Source organism: Crocodylus siamensis, chromosome 2, assembly GCF_052110815.1.
Source record: "Crocodylus siamensis isolate JL-2025a chromosome 2, ASM5211081v1, whole genome shotgun sequence".
Lineage (NCBI taxonomy): Eukaryota > Metazoa > Chordata > Crocodylia > Crocodylidae > Crocodylus > Crocodylus siamensis.
This window is the reverse complement of record NC_143396.1, coordinates 279,380,057-279,403,784: the sequence shown is the minus strand read 5'-3', so window position 1 is coordinate 279,403,784 and position 23,728 is coordinate 279,380,057. Positions and strand designations below refer to the sequence as shown.

Below are 23,728 nucleotides of genomic sequence, written 5' to 3'. Positions count from 1 at the left end.
TTTAACTCCAGTCCTTGGCTGGGAAGCCAAAAAAGAAAGCTGAGCCTCCTCACTGGAACGTAAGTCTCTTTGAATGTCCTTGCCCCTTTCCTTGGCATTTTGTAGCTTCCTCTGGCTAGTGTAAGTGGCTCCCTGCTCAGCGTGCTGGCTTCCAGATATCCGGTTCCTAAGTGACTACGTCTCCCTGGCACTGAATGGGAAGCCTGGAGCTGGAATTCAGGGCTGAAGGTGCCATGGAACAGCAGGGCACCAGCTGTGTCCGGTATTCAAGTGCTCAACAAAGTAGCACTTAATTCTTTATTTTTGGAGGTAATGCCTTATCTCCTGTTTGAGGGATGTTACCTGTCCCACCAATTGATCTGTTTTTATTGGCTGATAAATGGAGAACCACTAATATTACAGTTAGGAAAGGGGAGGGAGGAGTGTCTGATAGTATTTGCTATGCCACTGAGAAGAGGAGTTTGGCTGTGGAAAACTGGCTGGCATCAAAACAACAGTGCAGGCTTTTCCCCGGCTCAGCACCCCTCTCCAGCACCCTAAGCATCATAGTAATTAAGCATTCTGCCTAATGAGGAGGAAGTAGGTTTATGGAATTGATTTTCCTGGTGAGCAAAGAGGTGAAGTAGAAAGAGAAAGACAGATTCTGTATGTAAGCAGGCAGAACAGGTCAGTGCATACTAGTAGTCCTTTTGCAAACTGAACCAAAATAGGTTTGCTCTGTTTTTCTTAAGACTCTGAGAAACCTATTAATGAAGCAGTCTGAGGTTTTTGAATTGAATGCTGCTGATCCTGACTTCTGGCTCAGGATTAGAGGTTGTCTAATATACATTTGAAAATATGATTAGGATTTTCCCCAGTTGTTTCTATTATTATTATTAGTAGTAGTATTATTATTTGATGGGGATCCAAGAAAATAAACCCAAGGACTGGATTAATCAATTAGTCTAAGGCTTTTCTGAGAGTTAGCATGGTAAAGCATTGTCCTTGCGCAAGTCTCAGGCTCTGCCTAGCATGGCTGATAATGAGGCAGGTACCTCACGAGAAATAGAGGGGGTGCTTCTGGTCATTGGGCATAGTTACCAAGCCAGGAGCAGAGCAGGGAATCTGCACAATGATATCATGAGTGATTCTAGAAATGCCCTACATTTCTATGTACAGGCTGTTCATGTACAGCAGGCCCAACTATATCTCCTGCATTACACTCACACATTACATGCACATGCATACACACACACTTCCACTTGTACACACATGCATAGAGTTTGTATGTGTATGTGCACACACAGACATGTGTGTGTATATGTGTGTGAGTGTATACGCGCGCGCGCGCACACACACACACAATATATATATGCATAAGTGTGTGAATATTATCCATAGATTCATAGATTGGAAGGGACCTCAGAAGATCATCGGGTCCAGCCCCCTGCACCAGGCAGGAAAGACAACTGGGGTCAGATGACCCTAGTGAGGTGACCGTCTAGTGCCCTTTTGAAGATTTCCAGGGTAGGTGATTGCACCACCTCTGGAGGGAGCTTCGTCCACAGTCTGGACACCCAGACTGCAAAGAAGTTTTTCCTAATGTTAAGCCTGAAATGGTCTTCCAGAAGTTTGTGGTCATTACTCCTGGTTTTCCCCAAGGATGCACTGGTGAACAATTGTTCACTGAGCCCTTGATGTACTCCCCTGATCTAGCAGTAAGCAGCTACCAAGTCCCCTCTCAGCCTTCTCTTTTTCAGGCTGAAGAGTCCCAGGTCCCTCAGCCTTTCCTCGTATGGCTTGCCTTGCAAGTCATGATACAGGTGGCCCTTCTCTGGACTCTCTCAAGCTTTATTATGTCCTTGTTAAAGTATGATGCCCAAAACTGGATGCAGTACTCCAGATGCGGTTTCACCAATGCTGAGTAGAGAGGAAGAATCACTTCCTTGGTTTTGCTGAAGATGCATTGATTAATGCATGCTAGAGTATTATTTGCCCTGCTGGCTACAGTGTCACACTGCTGGCTCATATTCATACTGTGGTCAGTTATTACCCCCAGGTCCCTTTCATTCATGGCACTGTTCAGTTTGGTGCTGCCAGGCCTGTAGGTGTGTAGGGGATTGTTCATCCCCAGGTGGAGCACTTTACATTTCTCGATGTTGAGCTTCATCTGGTTCCGATGCACCCAACTTGCTAGCCTGTCTAGGTTATATTACATAATAGAATAGAATAGAATAGAATATATCACAGACTTGCACATTCTTGGCCCAAGGAGATAGATTAGATTAGATGACCTCTTGAGAACACTTCTAGCCTTGTATTCCTGTGTTATCTATGATCTACATCCACTGACTAAATAGTGAATTCAGAATATGGGTTATATCCTTGTCTGTTTCACTCACACATTATATACACATGCGTACACACACATCCACTTGCACATAAGCACATGCATGTACACACAGACACATACATACTATATATATACATACATACATATACATACATACATATATATAGTAAAAGTCATGTTATCCGGCTCCTTACAAACCAGCATGCTCTACTAACTGGCTTTCCAGTCGACATGGGAAAAGCAAAACTGGAAGTACCCACTGTGGCACTTCCGGTTTTGCCAAGCCCCTACGTCTGGGGCAAAGCAGCCTGTGCTGCTGAGCCCCCACATCCTGGGGCATAGCAGCCTTTCCCCAGTGTGCCCAGGGGCCCCCTCTCCCTGTCCCCCAGCACACTGACATGGCAGGAGGGGCAGCGGCCTGAACAGGCAAAGACGCTTGTTTGGGCCTTTCAGGTAACCAGCATAATTGGTTATTTGGCACGCCCCATTTCCTATGGGTGCCGGATAACAAAGCTTTTGCTCTGTGTGTGTGTGTGTGTGTGTGTGTGTGTGTGTGTATCTGTGGAATTATGATCTATCATATGTGATCTATCTCCACTGAGAGATATTTTCTTATTAATGCAATGTATATCTTTTTATTAACAGATGTAGCTTGCCCAGCTAATCCCAAGTATGTATGTGTATAAGTGCTGGAACAGTTGGATGGCACACATACATATATGTGCTTGCCCCCAAACTGGCATACTGTATAATGCACATGCACAAGTCAGGTATTTGGAGAAGGGCACTTGCACTTTAAAAAATCTGGGACATACTAGAAACCATGTTGAATGAATCTCTTTAACTGCCACCAAACAAAAGTAGTTAGCCTCTAAGAACACATCCCAATGAGCATACATGTGCAGAGGCATTTGTTTCCCATGGGACAAATATCAATGGCACATAGTTGTGCCACTGCTATTTGTCCCTGGGCATGCCCTTGCATGTGCGCTCCAGTGTGCAGTAAAGTGACCCAGTGGGAAGGGGAGGCTGGAGCCAGCAGCCTTACCTGGGGTCGTGGGAGGTCTCCTGGGGCAGCAGTGGGGCTCAAAATATAGTGTAGTCATTTCTGCATCTAGATTTGCATGCAGAAATATCTGCTGGGCATGCTGGTAAATACTGGAGGTGCATTCTCAGAGAGGAGTGGAAAACTTGCTTCTAAATTTTCCATTCTTTCTCACACTAAAGCTCTAAACACTCACTGAAAGACTGAAATGCAAGACATCCACTTGGCTCCAATGGACTCTATTGCTTCTACTGTGAAAAGGAATTTGTGCCAGAACAGAATGGTGCATATGCTTTCCAGAATAGCAATTGGAGCAGATTTTACCTGAGGAATGCTACTGGCTTGATATTACCTATTTAGGAAAATTTGCAAGGAAGCAAATTCCAAATCACAGCATGGATGACAGCTGGAGTCTTTGTAAGAAAATGAATCTGTCCAAGGCACACGGAAAATGGAATAAAACAATCTTAAAAAACTGAGAACAAGGGTGGCAAAGCGTCAGTCCCAATTCAATCAATTCATAATCCAGTAGGCATTACAGCACCAGTCCTGCCAATAATTTTGGACATTGAATAGCTGAATTCTTAATACTCGCCAGAACACAAGTCTAAGCAAAAATGAGGATGCTGATCATAAAGAAAAAGATTCACAAGCAGAAAGATACAGGCAAACTGAAGAAGCTTCAGAGGAGGGCAAGAAATGTGATTAAGGGACTGGACAGTTTGATTTACATAGAAAAGGGATTAAACTACTAAGCACTGCTGGATACCTTGGGTTTGGCCTTTTGTAGTGAGGGATGAAAGGTGCTGAGAAGATGCAAGAGGCACTCCTGTTGTCCTCCTCTGGGAAGTGTCTGGGCACTGCTGCCGTCGCCACTGCTCTCCCAACTGCAAGGACTGCTTCCTGCTGGCACCCTGGTTTTTCCTCAGTTTTCAAATTCCCCCAGAATGTGGGGGCACCACAGGAAAGCTGCAAGGCTGAGGAAGGGATGTACATTGTACCCAGCCTACCTACGGCAGTGCAACTCTACACTGTCCTTCAGGGGCTTTAATGGCACAATATGACCCCACACATTCAGCTTGACCAAGAGACAATAAAAACTACAGCCTTGTCTACGCTAGGCTGCTTCAGCCACTGGAAATTCTGGCAGCAGACGGCAGTCACCAGACAGAAGCCACCACATCCTTATGGCTTCTGGGGCTCTGCTTAGCTCCACTTCATCAGCTGCGTGGTCCAGGGCAAAGTGTACAGTGGGAAGATGCTGAAGGAGAGGTGGCATTTGGCAGACGGCACAGGCATATCTACACATGCCTTCTGCTGGCTGCCATGTAGTAGCAGAGGCCTTCTTTTGGAGGAAGGGGGAGGGGGTCTTGCACATTATCACTGGACCAAACAACATGAATTATAACACCATCTGTATATATGGCATCACCTGCCTACAGTGCCCCTCTGTTGTCTACATTGGTCACACAGGGTGATCCCTATACAAGAGAGTGAATGGACACCAATTCAATATCATTCCAGGAACACACAAAAGCCTGTGGCAGAACACTTTAGCCTCCCTGGACGTGTCACCACTGACCTCAGTGTGATGGCTAGAAAATGGTATTTAGAGATTTGCTTTTGGGAATTGGCTTGTAGGTAAAGTAGATATTGTATTAGAACAATGGTCCAGGGGAATAGCAAGGGTTACTTGATTTCTAAAAGCCTGTTTGTGACAAAGTTTCCTTCAAGAGCCACTGTGTCTGACACAGACAAGCAGCAAGCTGACACAAACTGGGAAACTGAAGACATGAACAGTGTACCCAAACAGAGATAAGGGACTCTGCAGCATTGGCACCAGGTCACAGTGCTCACTGCAGAGCCCTTGGGATTTCCAGTTTTGGGAAACAAATCAAATGAGGAGGACACCAGAGAGAACCAAATTAAGATGTGTGCATGTGATGGGTTTGTGAAACAAAGGAATACATTGACAGGACAGAATGTGGACAACTATGACAACCACAGGGAGACCAATCAACGATGCCCAGGGTTGAAGAGTCATCAGAAGGGAAAGAATACAAAAAACGGGATTTCAGAGCAGCAAGAGGGGAACCTAGGGCTGCCATGGACAGAGGGCACACCACCAGCCCATTTCATTTACCACACTGGGGGCGGGGAGCACGTGGGCCTCGGCCTCCAACCTCCAGGCTGCTGACATCTGATGACAGTCCTAGTTCTGGTAGATATAGAATTGTTTGCATTATTCTTATCTGCTATCACTGTGCATCAATAAAGTTTGCCTATTATTGAATGGAGAGGTCATGGTTGGTCTGAGGATTTGGGTCCACCCAGAACAGGGTATCTGGGTCATAAATACAATGCCAGCACAGAGTAGCTGCTCTTAGAAAACAAAATTTTAAAAACTGATTTGAACGTGAAATTGGAGAACAAATCACCAACAGATTGGACTGTGCTAAACATGGGCTCCACAGGGATGCTGGATTCTTGTTTCATTACCTGGACTAGTTGTTAACTCCAGCTGCTCCCACTAATGTCCTTGAAAGTAACAAGAAACTGCCTTGTTTATCCCTATAGATCTAATCTACCCATGGTTTGCCTCTTTCAGCAATGTCCCCTCCCCCCGTCCCTGTCCATTTTATTTAATCTCCTTCCTTTCTTCAAGTCTATTCATACTACCTGATGAAGTATTCTGTTGCCTACAAAATTTCATTCTCTCTGAACCAGCTTGTCTCTAAGGTGCCACCCTGCCTTGCCTTCTGCCAGCAAAAGGAAGGGGTTGTGTCACCACGGAGTATCTCTGACTGCAGACATTGACAGTGCTGCGGGCAGAACTTGAGTGTAGCACAGACCAGACCTATGAAGGAAGAAGAATGGTTCAGGGTAGTAAAAGTGAGTCTAAATGGAGCAACGTATCGAATTGCATGAAGGAAAATGTAGAGAGTTTCAGAACAAGCTTGGCAGAAGTGACATCTATTAGATCGAGGTATCAAACTCACCGCAGGCTCTGTGTCAGATCCAGACCACTTTTTTCTTTTCAAGACAGATCAATGGGGTAAGTAGTGGCTTTGGCAGGGTGGAGGCCATGGTTGTGAGGCAAGCAGCAGTGGAGAAAGAGGCAGTGGTGGTGGAGCAAGAGCCTACAGGCCAAGCAGAAGGGTAAACGGTAGCAGGTCAATTAGCTGCAGGCCCTAGCTTGCTCTCCCACCCCACCTCCACTGCCAACAGCCATGTCCAGTGGGGCCCCATAGTCCTGGATGCTGTGTCAGGCTCCTTCCCCACTAGCTATGTCTTCAAATCCCGGGTCCACCAACAGAAGCTATGCTGGCTGGAGTGGCTCTGCGGGCTTGAGCTGGCCTGTAGGCCTTATGTTTGACATCCCTGCCTTAAATAGTAACTTAGTGAAAGGAATTTCCTCAATTCCCCCCCCACAAAAAATTAAGACTAGAGTATATAAAGAACTAAAAAAATATCCTGCAAGAGTCAATCTTGCATAGACATATTGGGAATGGACTAGACTAGCCTTTCAGTTCTCTTTCAGTTATCTGAATTTAATGTACCGTATCCATTCCTACGTCATTCCAGTTACTGCAATGACATTATGTCGGAGACAGATCTGTGATACGAGTCTTTTCAGTTGTAGGAAAGTGACAAGGTAAGGTAATTATTGGAATACATTTTCTCTAGAGCATAGTTAACATGCTGTGCCATGGGAAAGATAACATTCAGACACAGTCATCAGTTCAAGTAAATATAGCTAGGACACAGTGAGGTCCGACCCAGCTGAAATCACAGCCCGTGGAGAGGTCAGTTGTAACACTTCCAGGAAGCAGATTTCTAGTCCCAACACTGCACTGATATTTTTATTTTAAACAGGAGTTTGACATCACTGGTAAACTTTGCAGCCACTGGCTTCAATACAAAATTGTGTGTGTTACACCTGTATACTATGAAGCTGACATTCTTTGCTGTGATCTCACCCTGCCATTGTGCTACTGCATATGGTGCCCCGTTGAAAACAATGCAGCTAGAACACGGTGTGCAGGGACAAAGCTATAAATCAGAATGGAAGAGCCGTGCCTCCCAAAGAATGACATAGGGCGAATGGCTTTAGAAATAGGTGTCTACTAAGGACATACAGTTACTATCACCACCTGAGACCTGGATAAAGATATTGGACCAGCATATATATATTTATGTTGTAGCTTTCCAGCATCACCAGATACCCTGTCCAGGTGGACCCAAACCTTCAGACGAACCACGACCTCTCTATTCCTTTTGTTTTTTCTCTCTATCCCCCAGACGTTCCGTCCAGCCTTCCACCATCAGAGTACAACCCCCCAATCTGTACACTGGACAGGAAGGAAGCCCTTAATATCAAACAGGAGATGGAAGAGAGATTAAAATTCCTCTGTAAATATAGGTGGAAACTGAGGGACTTGGATTTGGATCCAAACTTCTACAAAGAGTAAGGTGCAAATGCTATTTTATGTTCTAGTTTTGCACCTGCTACTATCTGCAATAGGTGGTAACCCTTTTGCCAGGTGCCACTAGCAGGAACAAGGGCTGGGGTCTGTCTGCCTAAGGGGTCTCTTTCAAAGTAAAGAAAACCATGGTTTGAGCTTGCATCTAGAGCCCTGTTGTCACTTCTGGCTCCAGGAAATTAAAATAGAGACTCCCTTTACAAGTCACTGTTACACATGGTTCTTTCTACTTGCAGGCCCTCAGGAGTGTTGAGGAGTATGGAACTATAAGTGTTTCTTGTTTCAGAAAAAGGGAAAACAAGCTAAAAGTAAAGCAATAGCTCAGTGCTTTCTATACATACATATTAGGAATCAGGAATGTGGCCAACAGCGCAATTCAAATGTATTGATTGGCCAACTTGATGTGAGCAGAAGCCCTTAGTCACCCACCCATCTACCTAACCACTCATGGATCCTGTTAGACTTACCCTGTTGGAGACTGTCCTGAGAATGCCACATCACCAGGCCCTCCCTGATGTGCAGCTACTTGGACCAACTCTATGACACCATTTCAGCTGATCTGGTCAGGTCTGGCTGGAAGTCAGCTTTGTGCCACCTTCCTACAAATTCAATCTAGTCTGGCCAAATCACGGAGACCAGGTTCAGACTCTCCAGGTAAGGAATCCAGAACAAGTCAGAGCAGAGTCCTAGGAGAGACCTCCCTGGCTTTTTGAAACAATCCTCTGCCCTCCTCCCAAGACAGAGTCTACTACCTGTGACTCATTCATCCCAGGGCATATTTTGCAGAATGCAGAAGCAGAGTCACAGCAGTGGTCTGTTAGTATTATATAAACAGAGCATAAACAAATTCCAACCAAAGTAGCAGAAGGTAACCTGAGGAATGAGGAGCTGGCAGTATGTAACGCACACAGGCAAGGCTGGGCCAAGCTGGGTTTTCCCTTTTTCCTCTATGGCTAGGGACAGACGTTACACATAAACTGGTTTAAGCTATCAGAAACTGGTTTAAACATATAACAGAACAGATGTTCAGTGAACATAAACCACTTTGAAAATAGCTAAAACTGGTTTGAGATAAACCTGGTTGAATGTAGTATCAGACTTAACTGATTTGGGTTAAACCAGTTTATGCAATGTCTGTCCCAGACCCCTTATTGATATAAGATAAATCAGACTTCCCCAGCATCCCGGCATGCTCTCTGGGCTGGGTAGGGCTCTTTGCTCCACACTAGGGCTGGACCCTCCCCTCTGCTCCCTGGCTGCAGCTCCAGCAGGGACTGCAGGCTGCTGCCCTTCCCCCTCCCTGATAACTCGGAATTCCCCACTTCCTCTGCCTTGCTGAGGAGATGTCTGTATATTAGCTAGCAGACCACATGCTAGCTATAATTAGTGCTGAATCAACAGGCAGAAACAACAGGTAGCTGGTAATGTCCTGTTGTTGTTTTCTTAATGGGGAGATAAACACTGAGTTAGGGGTGATAAACGATGTTATCAATTCCCTGCTGGGCTAATCAGAGTGTCTTGCCAGGTCCTGGCCACCTCCCCCACCCTCTGCTCAGTGTCATGCAAGGGAAGGGAGGGCTGCTGTAATACACTGCAGCTTGTAGCCTGAGCCACTGCAGGCATGTGCTGGCATTTCTGGGATGTCTGTGCAGTTACAGAGTGATTTAGCCTAGCCAGGTTAGACTAACCTGCAAAGATTGAATCAATTCAGGCTCAGGTTTTTTGAATGTCTGTCCCTAGCCCATAGGAGCAGTGTTCCATCCCTCTAAGCAACCCTTCCCTCCCTACACCTCCCAAAATGCACACCTCTTTGGGGTCTATAACAGCTTGAACAATTTTTGGTATTCCTGTAAGTAAGCCTGACCAAATATTGACATGTCTTTTCCCTGCTCATTTGTCCTCTGTCAATTTTGACATGATGCAGATGCTCCAAAGGCTTCAGAACCCAACGGTTCTTCTGGGTCTGCTCCCCAGGTGAGGATGCGGGTGCGTAGGGCTGATAGGAAGGGGAGGTTATCAGAGGGGATGGCAAGCTGAGGTCTCAGAGGAAGTGGGGTGCTCATGTTATTACAAAATTAATTCTGTATCTTTGTTCACAGGTAAAGTGTTCCCTTGGTAATGGAGGGCTGTAGAAAAGCCAGAAATGGACTAGAAAATAGCAGCTCTATTTATAGGACCTGTGGAGATCAGCTACTGAACCCTTCTCTCCTGTTCTGTAGGAACCCCGAGCACATTACTAACAATCTGGCTGCAAATTGCTGGTAAATACAAATGTAATGCCCCTGTGTCCTCTACATGCAGTATTGTATGCACAAGGCTGCTTCCTAGTCCAGCTCCCCTTCGTCATTACCTCAGCTGAATGCATATTCCAGCAACTGCTGCCACTATCCCATGCAGTGACTTCGCACTGGCTCAAAGCATTGTCTCAAGCTGCAATGGTTCCCCACTGCCTCTTACGGCCGCATTTTCAAAAGTATACTTTCAAACTGGATGCTTTCAAAGTCCTACTCATGTAAGTAAGTGCTTCATTGGGAGGACTCAATCCTTTGAAAAGCTGGCCTTAATCATGGGTGTTAAACCCCTACAGTTAGTTCTTTCCCCCACTTCCCCACCAAAGATGAGCCTTAACCAAATCTCTAGATCTCAGCTTGCTCTGAACTCAGGGGTAGTTTACCCCTGATTTAACTCTGAGCATTGGGGCTGGAGCTCCAGAATTTTTATCCTACCTCTGCCACTGACATATAATATAGCCTTGGGCAGATCATCTGGTTTTCTGTTTTAGTGACTTCATCTCTAAAGGGAGAAAATAGTAGTCTTCTCCCCCTGGGTCTGGTTGTCCAGATCTATAACCCATGACATGCTCAAGGCATCGAGTTCTGTTGCTATTAGAACTCCCTCGAACTGAAGGAACTCGGGTCTGTAGAAGAACAGTGCATCTTGGGCCCATCTGGAATATACTCTTGTGTATTTACAGGTAGTAACTGCTTAGTCACTCCAGCCCTAGAATCCTTTAAGTTCCAGTCTCATCATCTTTCTGTATTGGATGGTTATATAGTGGGTTATTATATCTCAAACTTTTCACGCTCTATTTAGAGCTATTCGGGATCCTGAGACACAAAAATGAAAAAAAACCAAAAGGAGCTTCCACCAAACCAATAATTCAGCGCTGGGATTAAAAGACGTGGTTGAAATGCATAAATAAGGAGAGGGTCTCACCTGAGTGGCCTTCCTGCCTGCACTTGTTCTGCAACAGTTGCCACCGTTGCTAAATGTTTTAGCATGTTAAGCTCAAAAGCAAATTTTGTGAATACAGTTCACAATAGGAAACAGCACGTGGATTCCTCTTCCCCTTCTGAACTAGGAATAGCTCAGTTGTCAAATGCCACGTGCCTGATGCTCACACTCTTTCGAATCAGCCAACTCTGCAAATACGGTGGAATTGGATCACACGCAATGAGGAGATCCTTGCGAGTCACTTTACTTTCTGATTCATCATAAAGATAAATCTGGCTGTGAAGTTCTGAAAGGAGGGGGGCATTGGACAGATCCTTTTACTGTAAGCAGAACTCAGCGAGGCCTTAGTGGCAGAGCGATAGAGACGCCTCTTGCCACAAACAGGTTCAGATGCCTCATTGGGTCTGGATTCTGGCAGCTGCTGGGAAGTGTAAAGCTGTGTGAATGTAATCTACTGGCAAAATAGATGTTGCACTCTCATCTAGCAGCTGGTTAACTGGAGGATAACAGCCTACTATTGCTTCCAACATAGGAGTTAAGCTTAAGAGGCAGAGGTCTGTGTTGTGGTGTTGAATACCTTGGGCTGAAGCCCTGCTACTTGCAGGGGGGTCCTTGAACCAACATTCGGGGTAGAACCTTGCACCCACCCCCCGTAGCAAGGTAGGTTCGGCTCTGCCCTATCACAGTCATCAGTCCAGAGCCCACACGTGTGCGACTACGGGCCGTTGTCTTTTATAAAGGCCTGATTCCCTTTCCTCAGGTGTTATTTAGAAGCAGCCTACTCCTTGCTGGCCTCCACACACCTGTTTTACTTTCAAACATCCACAGTCCCCATTGAGTTTTTCTAGCTGGCAGCAGGCGAGTTATGTGCCTTAAGCTGAACATAGTCCTTACGTCTTGTCCTCTGCAGATGGCTGTCATCAGCACTTCAGATGTGATGGTGCAAGCCTCCACAGGCCATAGCAATATTCACAAACCTGCTGTAGGGTTGCCCTGACTGGACGCTGACCTGGGAAGCTGAAGTCCGCCCTCCTCAGCTCCCCCCAGTTTTGGAGCACTGTACACATTCAGAGCTCAGCCTCAAGCACAGTCTCGCTGAAACTGGTGAAACGAGTCTAACTGGTTCTGGGAAAGTAGGATCAAGCAGAGATGAATTTTTTTGCCATAGATGGGGCTGCATATATGGTAGGCAATGAGACCTCTATACATTTTGCCTGGGGGTGAGAAATCCAAGTAGCTGAAATTTACTGCTGACTTGGAAGACCGTTATTACTGCTCCAACATATTAAGGGGCTTCATTTAATTTATACTCTACTGTCTTTCATTCATGAGGCCTGTTAGAAGTAAGTAAAATGAGTTCTCATAAGGCCTTTCTTCTTCCTTTTCTGAGCTGCAGGGATTTAAACAGGTCATACTTTAAGTCCAAGGGCCTGACCTGGTGCCCAGGAAAGCCAATGGCAGCTTTTCCACTGAGTTTAGCAGGCTTTGGATCTCGAAGTGCACAAAGGCACAGTTTTGGGGTGCCCTCCTCCTTTTTCAGCAGGAGTGTCAGTTCCTGCTGGTCTCAGTGCCAGGATGCAGTGTGCATCACTCATGCTGCCACCCTGCATCCTGGCACTGAGACCAGCAGGAGCTGGCACTGGCTTTTATAAATCACCTTCTCCGCCGCTGGATCTGCCCTGCCTCTCAGGAGCTGCTGCACACTCCGGAGTCAGTGTTGCCCTCTCAACTTCAACTACAGGAGAGCAGTAGCCAATCCGAGGAGCGAAGCAGACTTGGTGTCTTCCATCAATTTCCCTAAGTGTCTCTGGTCCCTGCTAGGAGTAGCTATATCACTCCCTCTTCTTTCTCTCCAATGACCTGAAGCACCAGCTCCGCAAGCTGTGATCAATCGGGCATAATGCAATGCAGGGCAGCCCAGAATTTGGTGAGCATCCAAGGATGTATATTTACTGATGGGCTCAGGAGTGTGTCAGCATTTAGTTTCAGTCTAGCTGCACCTTTCCTGCACCACCGAATCACAAAGTCTCTGTCTCTGCATCTGGATTGGGACTGATTCTACCCTGGGATCCTCTGAAAAAACAAGAGCATTCCCTTCTCCTTACTGCTGTGCCGCAGAAATCCACCAAGATGTGCGACTGCTTTCATCTAGTTCTTCCTACCTGGCCAGGATCTCCAGCCAGTGGTGGGCTTACTTTTTCTATACTTTGCTGTATTGTGCTTCTGCTTTCTGTGCTCAGCTAGCTGCAAATCCACCTCTGAAGCAAACCCTGCAGCTTCCAGGGTGTGGCTTTCTCTGATGCTGCATGAATCAGATACAGAGGAATAGAGTTAAGAGAAGCCTGTAGTGATTCAGCCTAAACTTACCTCAATGCCTGCATTATGCTAAAGCCAAGTGCAAAGGGCCCTCCAGCATTGTGTATAATTAAGTGAAATTCTTTCTAATTTAGCTCTTTTCAGAATGCATGTTGTCAGAAGGTTGCCCTTCATTTCTCATAGCAAACAGAAAGTAACCAGCAGTATGCCCTGCATAACACAACTGAGCCTGCTTTACCTATAGCTAAGATGTATTGTATAGTATGAATTGAATTTGTATATTTTATAGTGGACTGAGCTTTGTATTGAATCTCATGAGCAAGCAACATAGTCCCCTAAAAAGTTCCTCTTAGTCTTTTCCTCCTGCCAGCAGACAGAAGTCAGAAATGTAAACTTCTTTTAAAATGGAGAAAAATACATAATCTTTAGTGGGAGATATTGTTGCAAGAGAACAGCAGATGACTTAGTTGAAAGATGTTAAAGTATAAAGAAAAATAAAAAACCTAATTCTCAGTTGTCAAAAGCCTGTTGAAATATTAGAATCTCTCCTCTAATTCACGAACAGGTCTGATCAGGATTAAGATATGCAACTAGTAGTGTTAAGGGTCTATATTACTCCCTATGTTCTGAAATTTCTACAGTACCTCTTTTTTCTTAAAGCAAAAATGTCCTGCATTTACCTACCTACTTTATTAAAACTGTCCTTTTTTCCCTGGGGAAAAAGTCATAAACTAAAGCCTACTGTCTGTAAAAGCTTTGTAGTGATAAAAAGGGAGGCATTTTAATGTGTTTAACTATTTCTGCTTTCTCTTTTGGAACGATTTTAGGATTCTATAAATGTGTTTTCTATAGCACTAGGAATTAAGGGGTAACTTGTTATTGTTTTACTTATATAAGTAGCACATAACTCCATGATTTCGTTGCATTGAAATCATTTGGGACTGCTCAATGAAAAAAAGGTTACTTCTCAATGTGAACAGCAATGCAACCTTATATTTACTCCTTGTTGTTTTGTTCAGATGGCTGAATAACAGATTTCCATTTCTGTTGTAAAACAATACATAAGCACTCATTTAATGCGGTGAACTTAAAATATACCTTACATGTGCTTCCAGAATATGTCTTGACGACTTTTTTAGGTTGATTTTCTTTTTGTGAACACGACTTTTTTCAAACCGTGTGTGAGGGGCAAGGATTTTTAGGCTGGTACCTTTTACTGGAACAACTGCATAGTTGGGACAGAGTTAGACAAGCTTTCCAGTGCAAGACATCCTATGCTGCACTGGTCAGACCTGATGAAGAATGTCTTGCATTTGAAAGCTTATCCCAACTACGCAGTAGGTCCAGTAAAACATAGCACTCTAAAAAATCATCGCCTCTCCCATATTTTCTGGACCATCATGGCTACATCGCCACTCTGATACTTCCTTTTTCAAACCATAACATTCTGCTGCTATTTGCTAATGTACTTTTCTTCTTGGACAGGGTCATAAATTTAAACAAAGGCATCGCCTTTGTGGGTATTAATAATTTTCCATCTGTCCAAACAGTACAGACTGGGGTCTCAAGGTACTGCTACAAATCCAATAAATAAATAATTAGACAAATGAAGGATTCGCACTGCACCACTGATGCTTCCCCACCACTGATGTTTTCCACACTCATTCGCCTAAGTACTTTTGCGCCAGCAAAACAATTATTTGTTTCATTATGCCAATAATGCGGTTTCTATATACAGTTAGGGTTAATGTTCCTTGCAAATGAACCACCATCCATGCACAGGAGCATAGGACTGGAAGGGGCCACCTGGGCCATGCAGTCCAATGCACCAGGAGGTCTCATCTGCATACCTCAGCTTTATGTGTCAAATACATAGATCTGTCTTAGTCAAATGATGCTAATCTAAGTTTGTCAGTTAAAGGAGGGAGAAAGGAAAAAGTGCAATGACGGGGCAGGTCTATGTTGAACATGGAGTGGGGAATCTCAGAACATGAATTGTGCCACGAACGGCCTGCTATCCATATTTTTTCCTTTGCACAATAGTGTGTGTGTGCGTGCATGTGTGTGTGGGGAGGATTATGAAACAGACCTATATTGAACCAAGCCCCTCTTGCTAATAGGATTCTCCTGCACTTAGTTTATTGGATCCTTACCCTGATGGCAAACAGACAAGCACTGGTTGGCACATGTCCTATATCAGCAAGGCAGGCACAAGATTGCCCCAGTGGTCCAACGCACGGGGGGGTGTCTGGAAACACGTACCAGAGGGACATTGCAGTTGTTGATGAGAACCAGCGCTGGGCTTTCCATAGATTGGCTTTCCCCCTTAAGTTTAAACAAATGAACAGATCCCCAAATTCAATCCTTAAAGGCCTTGTCAGCAGAAATGTTGTCTAACCTTAACAATCCTGGTATATCATTTGAAGGCTGACCTGAAGCCTGTTAAGCCAGTGGAAGTCTTTCTGGGCCTTTATTTAGCAAAGCATTTAAGCACATGTTTAACCCCTGTGGAAGTCCCATTGATTTCCATAGGATTTAGCATGTGCTTAAATTTAGGCATGTATCTAATTGCTTTGCTGGGGGCTTTGGCCCTCAGTGTCACTGCTTCTCAACTACCAACTGCATCTTTGTGTCATGCAAAAATAACTGGATTTTCAGGCACACAGAGGATTGATGATGTTAGCAGCCAAGCTGAGCAGCCCTAGAGACAAAACTGAACACCAATGAATGTCAAATAAAACCAGGCGTCCCCTTTCCTTTTAGGCAAAAACTTTGCTCCAACGCATAACATCATTGATGTTGGGATGTCCACTAGCAATGGAAACTACTGAATATGGGACACTGAACTGCAGACCTAAAATACAACATATACTATGGACTGCTCATCAGCTCTGCAGTGCTCTCTAAGGAGGCCTTCCCGTGAGAGGAAGCACTTTAATTACATCTCTTCCAACCCAGCCAGGGGGTAAAAATAATCCAAAAAAACCCCAAAGAGCTGGGCTCTCAGTTGGTGTCAACTGACATAAATCCATTGACTTCAACCAACTGAGGTCATGGCCTTGTAAACCCTAACATTTCCCTACTTCTTGTTAAACAACACTGAGCAATTACTCTTTCAGCAGAAACATTCTCAAATCTCAATTTATCTGATGCAAAGCCCCACCAGCACATGCACAGCCGTATGCATGGTAACACTGAAAGGACTGTGCTTCCAGTACAGGCTAAGAAGGACTCTGATTCATTCTGGGTTGTAATAGGGCAATGTTCGCCAGCTCAGTGAGGCAAGCTTATTAAATGATCTTCTCTCCCTCTAGGGTCACCTCACCAGCTTGTATTTTGGGCAAATGATTTGATGTCTGTGTTTCCATTGGACAAGCTCAGAGGTCTGATGGTATATTGGTAAATGCATCAGTGCCATGTGAGGACGAAACCTCAGTCCTAGAGAAGCCCATAATCAACAATGCTGTCTTTGTCCATCCCTGCTGTGAAGTAAACAGTATAACTCTCTTGTATCTAATTGGGAAAAACAAGGTCGGTATGTACTTCTGAGTGGAGTAATACACTGTTACTGCCAATGTTTCTGATTCATAAGGGAAATGGGCTTGAAAGAAAGCTCAAGAACTGCGCTTCCCCTGAGCACTTTGTCTAGAAATGCTAAGAAGGACAATTCCTAGAGAACCCAGGAGGTAGAAGTTTCTTCCCTGGAAAGAGTGTATTTGTAAGGGTCAAGGCATGGTGGCCCATGCACCATCTGTTCCTGTGTCACCTGCCCAGGGTAGGACACTCGTTTTAAGGACTGTTGGTCCTGTGCAAGGAGTCTCAGATAGCAAGAAGGGAGCCACAGGTAGTGTTCATCACCTGGAGCCTCAGGGGCTGGAGCTATTGCTGTTGGTGGTGATGAAATCTTGTTGCTGAGTCAGATAACTGGCACTCTCCGTTCTCTGAGACAACTCACTGCCAAGACAAACAGGGCTTGTCTGCACCAAGGTGCTGCAAAGAAAGGGTGTGAATTTACTGCGCACTGGCTACTCCACGGCTGTGTGGAAGCTTCTGTGCTTACACCATGCAAAGTGACTCTCTATACTGTACAGCAGTGTTTCTCAACCCGTGGGTCACGAACCAAAAGTGGGTCTCAGGCATGGGCAGCTGGTGCCATCTTAGGGCACGTGCCCCCCCCAGTCACCAGTCAGCAGCCAGGGAGGGGGATCCTCCCCATGTTCAGTCTCACCAACCGGGGGGATCCCTCTGCAACCAATCGCACCAACTGGGAAACGACTGCGGTGCTCCCGGAAGTGGCCACAACGCTTCACCTGGTGCTCCCACTCCCCAGCCAGTGCTTTTGGGGGGTGGGGCGCGCACCGGCACTTCTGCCTGCCCCCCCGCCTGCCGCCTAAGCAGGGAGTGCTGCTGGCCAGGGGGTGCACCCCCTACACGTTGCCACTGGTCTCAGGAATATATGAAAGGATTGCGAACAAACGTTAAAAATGGATCAACAAACTTTAAAAACGGATTCTCCTTTAAAGGAGAAAAATGTGGGAAACTGGCTTTTCCCTTGTGGGCTGGCAGAGCTCCAGCTGCAAGGGGCTGCTTGGAGCCCCCCATGCCCTCCACACACTAAGGGGCTGGGGCCTGGGGCAAGAGACAGGGGGCTGGCAGTGAGGGGAACTGGGTTCGGACTGGCCATCGGTGTTTACAAGTGGGTTCTGGTTCAAACAATGTTGAGAACCACTGCTTTAGAGGACCTCATGAAAACCCTCTGCAGTGAATAGGGGGCTTTCCAGTAAGGTTTTAGATCAGGCTCTCTAAAGTTATACCAGTACCACTACAGTGGGATAAATAATATACTAGCTCAGTTATGCTGGTAATATTTCTCTGTGTCGACAAGCCCTAAGGAACAAATGCCTGAGGTCATAACAAGGAGGCTGTCATTGGCATGTAACACCACAGCCATAGGAGAAATAAAAGTAAGCCACCCCAGCTGTCCTCTGTTACAATGGGGCTTTCTGTCTCACCTCTCGGTGGATTTCTAAAACATGTACTTTTTGTGCGGGATGCTTTATTGATGGCTCGGCTACACTGCGCACGCACACACATAAATATGAAGAGAAGTGCCGATATGGAGTACAGTCATGCTGCGGTAAAAGAAAATGAGGAGCCCAGTCACCTTCATCATCCTCTGAGATATAAATCTGAGGTGGCAGATGCACTGTATAATCTGGGAAGTTTTCCAGATTCATCTTTAAAAAAAAAAAAAAAAAGAGCTTGACACAAGCTGCATTAAACAGTGCTTCAGTCTACAGCAGCATCTTGCAGCACTGGAGATGTGCTCTGAATGTGGATGACTATGGAAGACTGCTTGTCCGAGGTGGCCATACTCAAGATCTCCATTTCCATGGCACAAAGGCCTTCCCCACCACATGGAGACATTTTGGCATGAAAATAGTTCACTACCAAATCCAAGTAGATGCATCTTGCCAAAACAATTGTGCCTTCTTCTGGGATCAGCCAGAACTACCTTTATTCAGCGTCATTGGCTGCATCACAGAGGGTGCATTAGGATTTTGCTGCAGTCCTGGTTCTGCCGGGGTGTGGGCGTTGGGTATTGTATTGCACTGGAACAAAAACAACTGGGGGTCAAGACTGCTGAATTCTACTGATGACTGCTACAGAGCATGAGCTTGTCGTGCTCCTAATAAAATCAGTGAGAGTATTACCAATGACAGCAGGGCTAGGGCCTTTCTTTGGAAATACCACCCACCTTTTTCTGTGCCTCACTTTACCCACCCTTAAAATGAGCACACTATTGCCCATTTGCCTCATAGACTGCCTGTTTTGATCCTTGATTAATGGTTGTAGAGCTGTGGAGAACCTGAGACAACAGATATTATGTAACTGCAATGTACAATTGTTAATAGCATCATGCCAAGGTTACCATCTCTCTGGGATGTTGAGACAAAAGTGACAAGAAGGAGGATGTGGAGGAGGATGGTACTGCTGCTTGGCTTCGAAGACTTTGCTTATGCGGGAAATCCATCTCACAGATTTTGTTATGGGCCTAATTCAGCTCCTGGGTTGCACCAGTGGATTTACACTGCTAGAGATGCGGGAAGAATCTGGCCCACAGGTGGAGATGAAATGAACAGTTAGGAATAAAAAGATGACTGACTAGTCAAAGCAGAAAGAGCTGTAAGTAGCCAAGTCATCATCTGGGATGGCTTGCTTACCCCATGAGCTACGTCACTGTAAGGCTAGGGACAGAAGTTACACATAAACTGGGTTAAGTGATCAGAAACTGATTTAAACCTGTAACAGAACAGATGTCCAGTGCACATAAACCAGTTTCAAAATGGCTGACACTGGTTTAAGATACACCTGGTTGAATGTACTTAACTGATTTCGGTCAAACTAGTTTATGAATCTTCTGTCCCAGACCCCTTCCTGGTTCAAGTTAAATGACAGCCCCCAGCATGCTTTGCAGCCCTGAGCTGGGCTGTGCTGTCTGCTCCAGAGAACAGAGCTTGCCTTGTCCCTCTGCTCCCTAGCTGGAGTAGTGAGGGGTGGCTGACAAGGGGATGGTGGGGGGCAAGCCCAGCTGGGGATGCTGCCCCTTGCCAGGTAAACCATGGCTGGGGTCTGGGGCCGGGGGCAGGGAGGGGGGTTAAACACTCCTTCCCCCACTCAAACTTACTGCTGGCTGCAACTGTGGACTACAAATCCTAGAGGCACCTGGAAGCAGGAAGAGGAAGTGATAAGCAACACTGCAGAGTCCTGCTGCTGTGATTTTGGACTGCAAATCGCAGAGACCTTGGGGGGCAGGGGCAGCAGCAGGAAGAAGAAGTGAACACACAGCCCATGCTGGCTACAGAGAGCTATGCTCTAGTGTCCCTTGGCTTCTGGCCTGAGCCACTGCAGGCATATAGCTACATTTCCTGAATCAAAGGTAAATGTCTGTTCACTTCTGTTTCAGTTTAATCTGTGCATTTTAGACTAACCTGCAAAGACTGAATTGATTCAGCCTTGGACTTTTTGACTGTCTGTACTTAATCTAAGGGAGTGGAGTACTTGATCCAGTGCACTGCAGTTACAGGCCTTCAACAGTGCACTGCAGTTACGTCAGGGCCCTGTATTCCAGAGAAGAGCAGAAAAATCTGTGCAGCAAGGGAACAAGGGGTACAACCTGATCATCAGCACAAGGGATGAGGAAGGGTGAGAGAAACCATGAGACGGATTCCTCTGCAGATAAGATTGTGAAACAGAGAACAGCAGGAAAAAAAGATTAAGAAAAGAAATCCCAGGAAAGTTCCCCTTATGGTTCATTATGCAAATATATGCCAATGCATTTTTTTAAAACCTGAATAAAGAGAAAGAGGGCAGCTACAGCAATGACAGGCTAAAACAAGCCTTTACCATCTCCCTGTCCCACTCCCAGCCCTGTTCTCTCTTGGCTCTGAATCATATTAGTACAGCAATACAAGGATGCTCCAGTGCCACCTAACCAGCACCCCAGGAACTACTCTTTACATTACCATTACCATTACTTCCATCTCTCCTGCCATATCTGTATTGTGTATCCCCTCACGTTCTGCTGTGGATCCTGTGCAACAGCAGTAGGTAGAAAAGAAAGGAAGAACTTCACACCTGTCCCAGCTAACCTGGGCAACAATGGAGGAGAAGATGGCCCAATGTGTTTGCTTTATAAATGAAACAAGAAGACAGGGACGAAGCAAGAAACAGAAGAAAACCACATGCCAGGTCAGTATTTTAGCAAAACATTTGGTGGGCTATCAGTACCGCTGTAGATCAGGACAACTTGCAACGTGCTTACAAAGTACAACTGTTATCCTGTAATGGAGTTTTGTTGCGTGAGGTGAGGATAGCCGAGCCTCAAAATGTTCAGCCACTGCAACTCAAAGCAGCTCTGGACACTTGATCATCCCTCTAAATCTTTGATGTTTTCATCTCCCATCCCTCTAGGCTCCTTATTATCATCGAGAGCTTTCCCCTCCCCTCAGAACTGGCTCAGATTACATTGTTGCTTTGTTCACCAGCATCCTGGGGATCGCAGGCTTTGAAGGCACGAGTCCAGCAGGGAATACGAGCAATGGGATCCTCTCAGGGAGAAGGTGGTAGGTAGAGGGATCCTGTCTAACCTTATGAAACTGCTTGAATTGGGCAGAGCTGCATCTTGGTAATACGGTTTGCCAAACTCATTTGCCCATTGCTAGGATTAAGGAGCAGCATCAAGAGAGCCAGGATACACTAGAGATGGGGACGGAGCACACAACTAAAATGTCTGAATATTAGTCCTTGCTTTCTCAGTGACAGCAGTGTGACCATATGCACGTCACTTGATCTTTTGCTGAGCCCACCTTTAATACAGGGATGATACGATGGGTATGACTACACAGCAAAATTAAGATGTGATTGTCGCACATACCAGTGACATTGCTAGTTTAAGTTTGCTAGCATGGATAATAAGGCAACAAAGATACAGCATTACAGGCTTTAGCTTATGCTAGTGATCAGCATACATGAGCTTGGTCCCTGCGGCGTTATCCTTTGGTTGCCAGTCCAGGTTAAAATCCTTGTCACTATGGCATCATTGTCACTGTCATCCCAGGTTCATTGGGGCAGGTCCTGTCAGACCAACCTGGTTGCTTTCTACAACCAGGTCACCAAATCCTTAGATGCAGGGGTAGCAGTGGACGTAGTCTTCCTGGACTTTCGGAAGGCCTTTGACACTGTCTCTCACCCTGTTCTCATTAAGAAACTGGGGGGCTCTGGTGTCAACACCTACACAGTCAGATGGGTCGCCAACTGGCTGCAGGGCCACACCCAGAGAGTGGTGGTGGACGGGTCATTTTCGACCTGGAGGGATGTGGGCAGTGGGGTTGCCCAGGGCTCAGTCCTCAGGCCCGCACTGTTCAACATCTTCATCAGTGACTTGGACGATGGGGTGAAAAGCACCCTGTTCAAATTTGCAGACAATACTAAGATGGGGGATGTGGGCATGCTAGAAGTGAGGAATAGGCTGCAATTGGACCTGGACAGGCTACAGGGGTGGGTGGATGAGAACAGGATGGGATTCAACACTGACAAGTGCAAGGTGCTGCACCTGGGGAGGAAGAACCAGCACCATACCTACAGGCTGGGGAACTCCCTTCTCATCAGTGCAGAGGCAGAAAAGGATCTTGGAGTCATCACTGATGCCAAGATGAACATGGGCCGGCAGTGTGGGGAGGCAGTCAGGAAGGCCAACCGCACCTTGTCATGCATCCACAGGTGCATCTCAAGCAGGTCCAGGGAGGTGCTTCCCCCTCTATGCAGCACTGGTCAGGGATGTGGACAGCATGGAGAGGGTTCAGAGGAGGCCACTCGCATGGTCAGGGGGCAGCAGGGCAGGCCCTATGAGGGGAGGCAACGGGACCTGAACCTGTTCAGCCTCCACAAGAGAAGGCTGAGGGGGGATCTTGTGGCCTGTTACAAACTAGTCAGGGGGGACCAGCAGGCACTGGGGGAGTCCCTGTTCCCCCGAGCACTACCAGGAGTGACCAGGAATAACGGTCACAAGCTGGCAGAGGGTAAATTCAGATTAGATATCAGGAGCCGCGACTTCACGGTCAAGGCGGCTAGGGTCTGGAACCAACTTCCAAGCGACGTGGTGCTGGCTCCTACCCTGGGGGTGTTTAAGAGGAGGCTAGATGTACATCTTGGTGGGGTCATTTGACCCCAGCACTCTTTCCTGCCATGGCAGGGGGTCAGACTAGATAATCTGCTCAGGTCCCTTCTGACCCTACCAACTATGAAACTATCCCAGGGAGGAAACCTGCAAACTGTAAACTTGCACATGCTACAATCACGTTTTCATTTTGCTGTGTAGAGGAGGCTAGATTTGCATTTGATAGGGATACGTTAGGAATAACATTCCTGTATTTGTGCAGGGGGTTGAACTAGATGATCCTCAGGGGTCCATTCCAACGCTGTGATTCTATACACCCAACATTTTCCTGGCCTACTGGGTGCTTAGCTAGTATCTGCACAGTACCTGAAAACATTTGCTGCTAAGCCTTATCACTCATTAAGTGGAACCTATTCAGGAAGATGCAAAGGACACTTGAAAAAGAAGAGGGAAATAAAGCCCTGGCTTTTAGTCAGAGGGAAGACAGACAGACCAGTGCTCTGGCACCTGTTGTGTAGAAGCAAAACCCACGAAGCCCTAAGAGTTTAAAGAAAAAAAAAAGGACAAACTGAGAGGGCTTTGAGAACCCTGCTCAGTCACAAACGGTTCATCTGATGCAGGGTGTGGCGTTTAGACTA

At 46.1% G+C, this 23,728-nt stretch overlaps 1 protein-coding gene across 1 annotated transcript in view; it reads left to right on the top strand.

Annotated features, from left to right (window-relative positions):
- Window positions 1–13,261: 13,261 nt before the first annotated feature.
- Window positions 13,262–23,728, top strand: part of AHNAK2 (AHNAK nucleoprotein 2) — a 99,598-nt gene continuing 89,131 nt past the window's right edge. The window contains 1 exon segment of the mRNA XM_090034156.1: window positions 13,262–13,280. The gene's annotated coding sequence lies outside the window, so the exon portion shown is untranslated.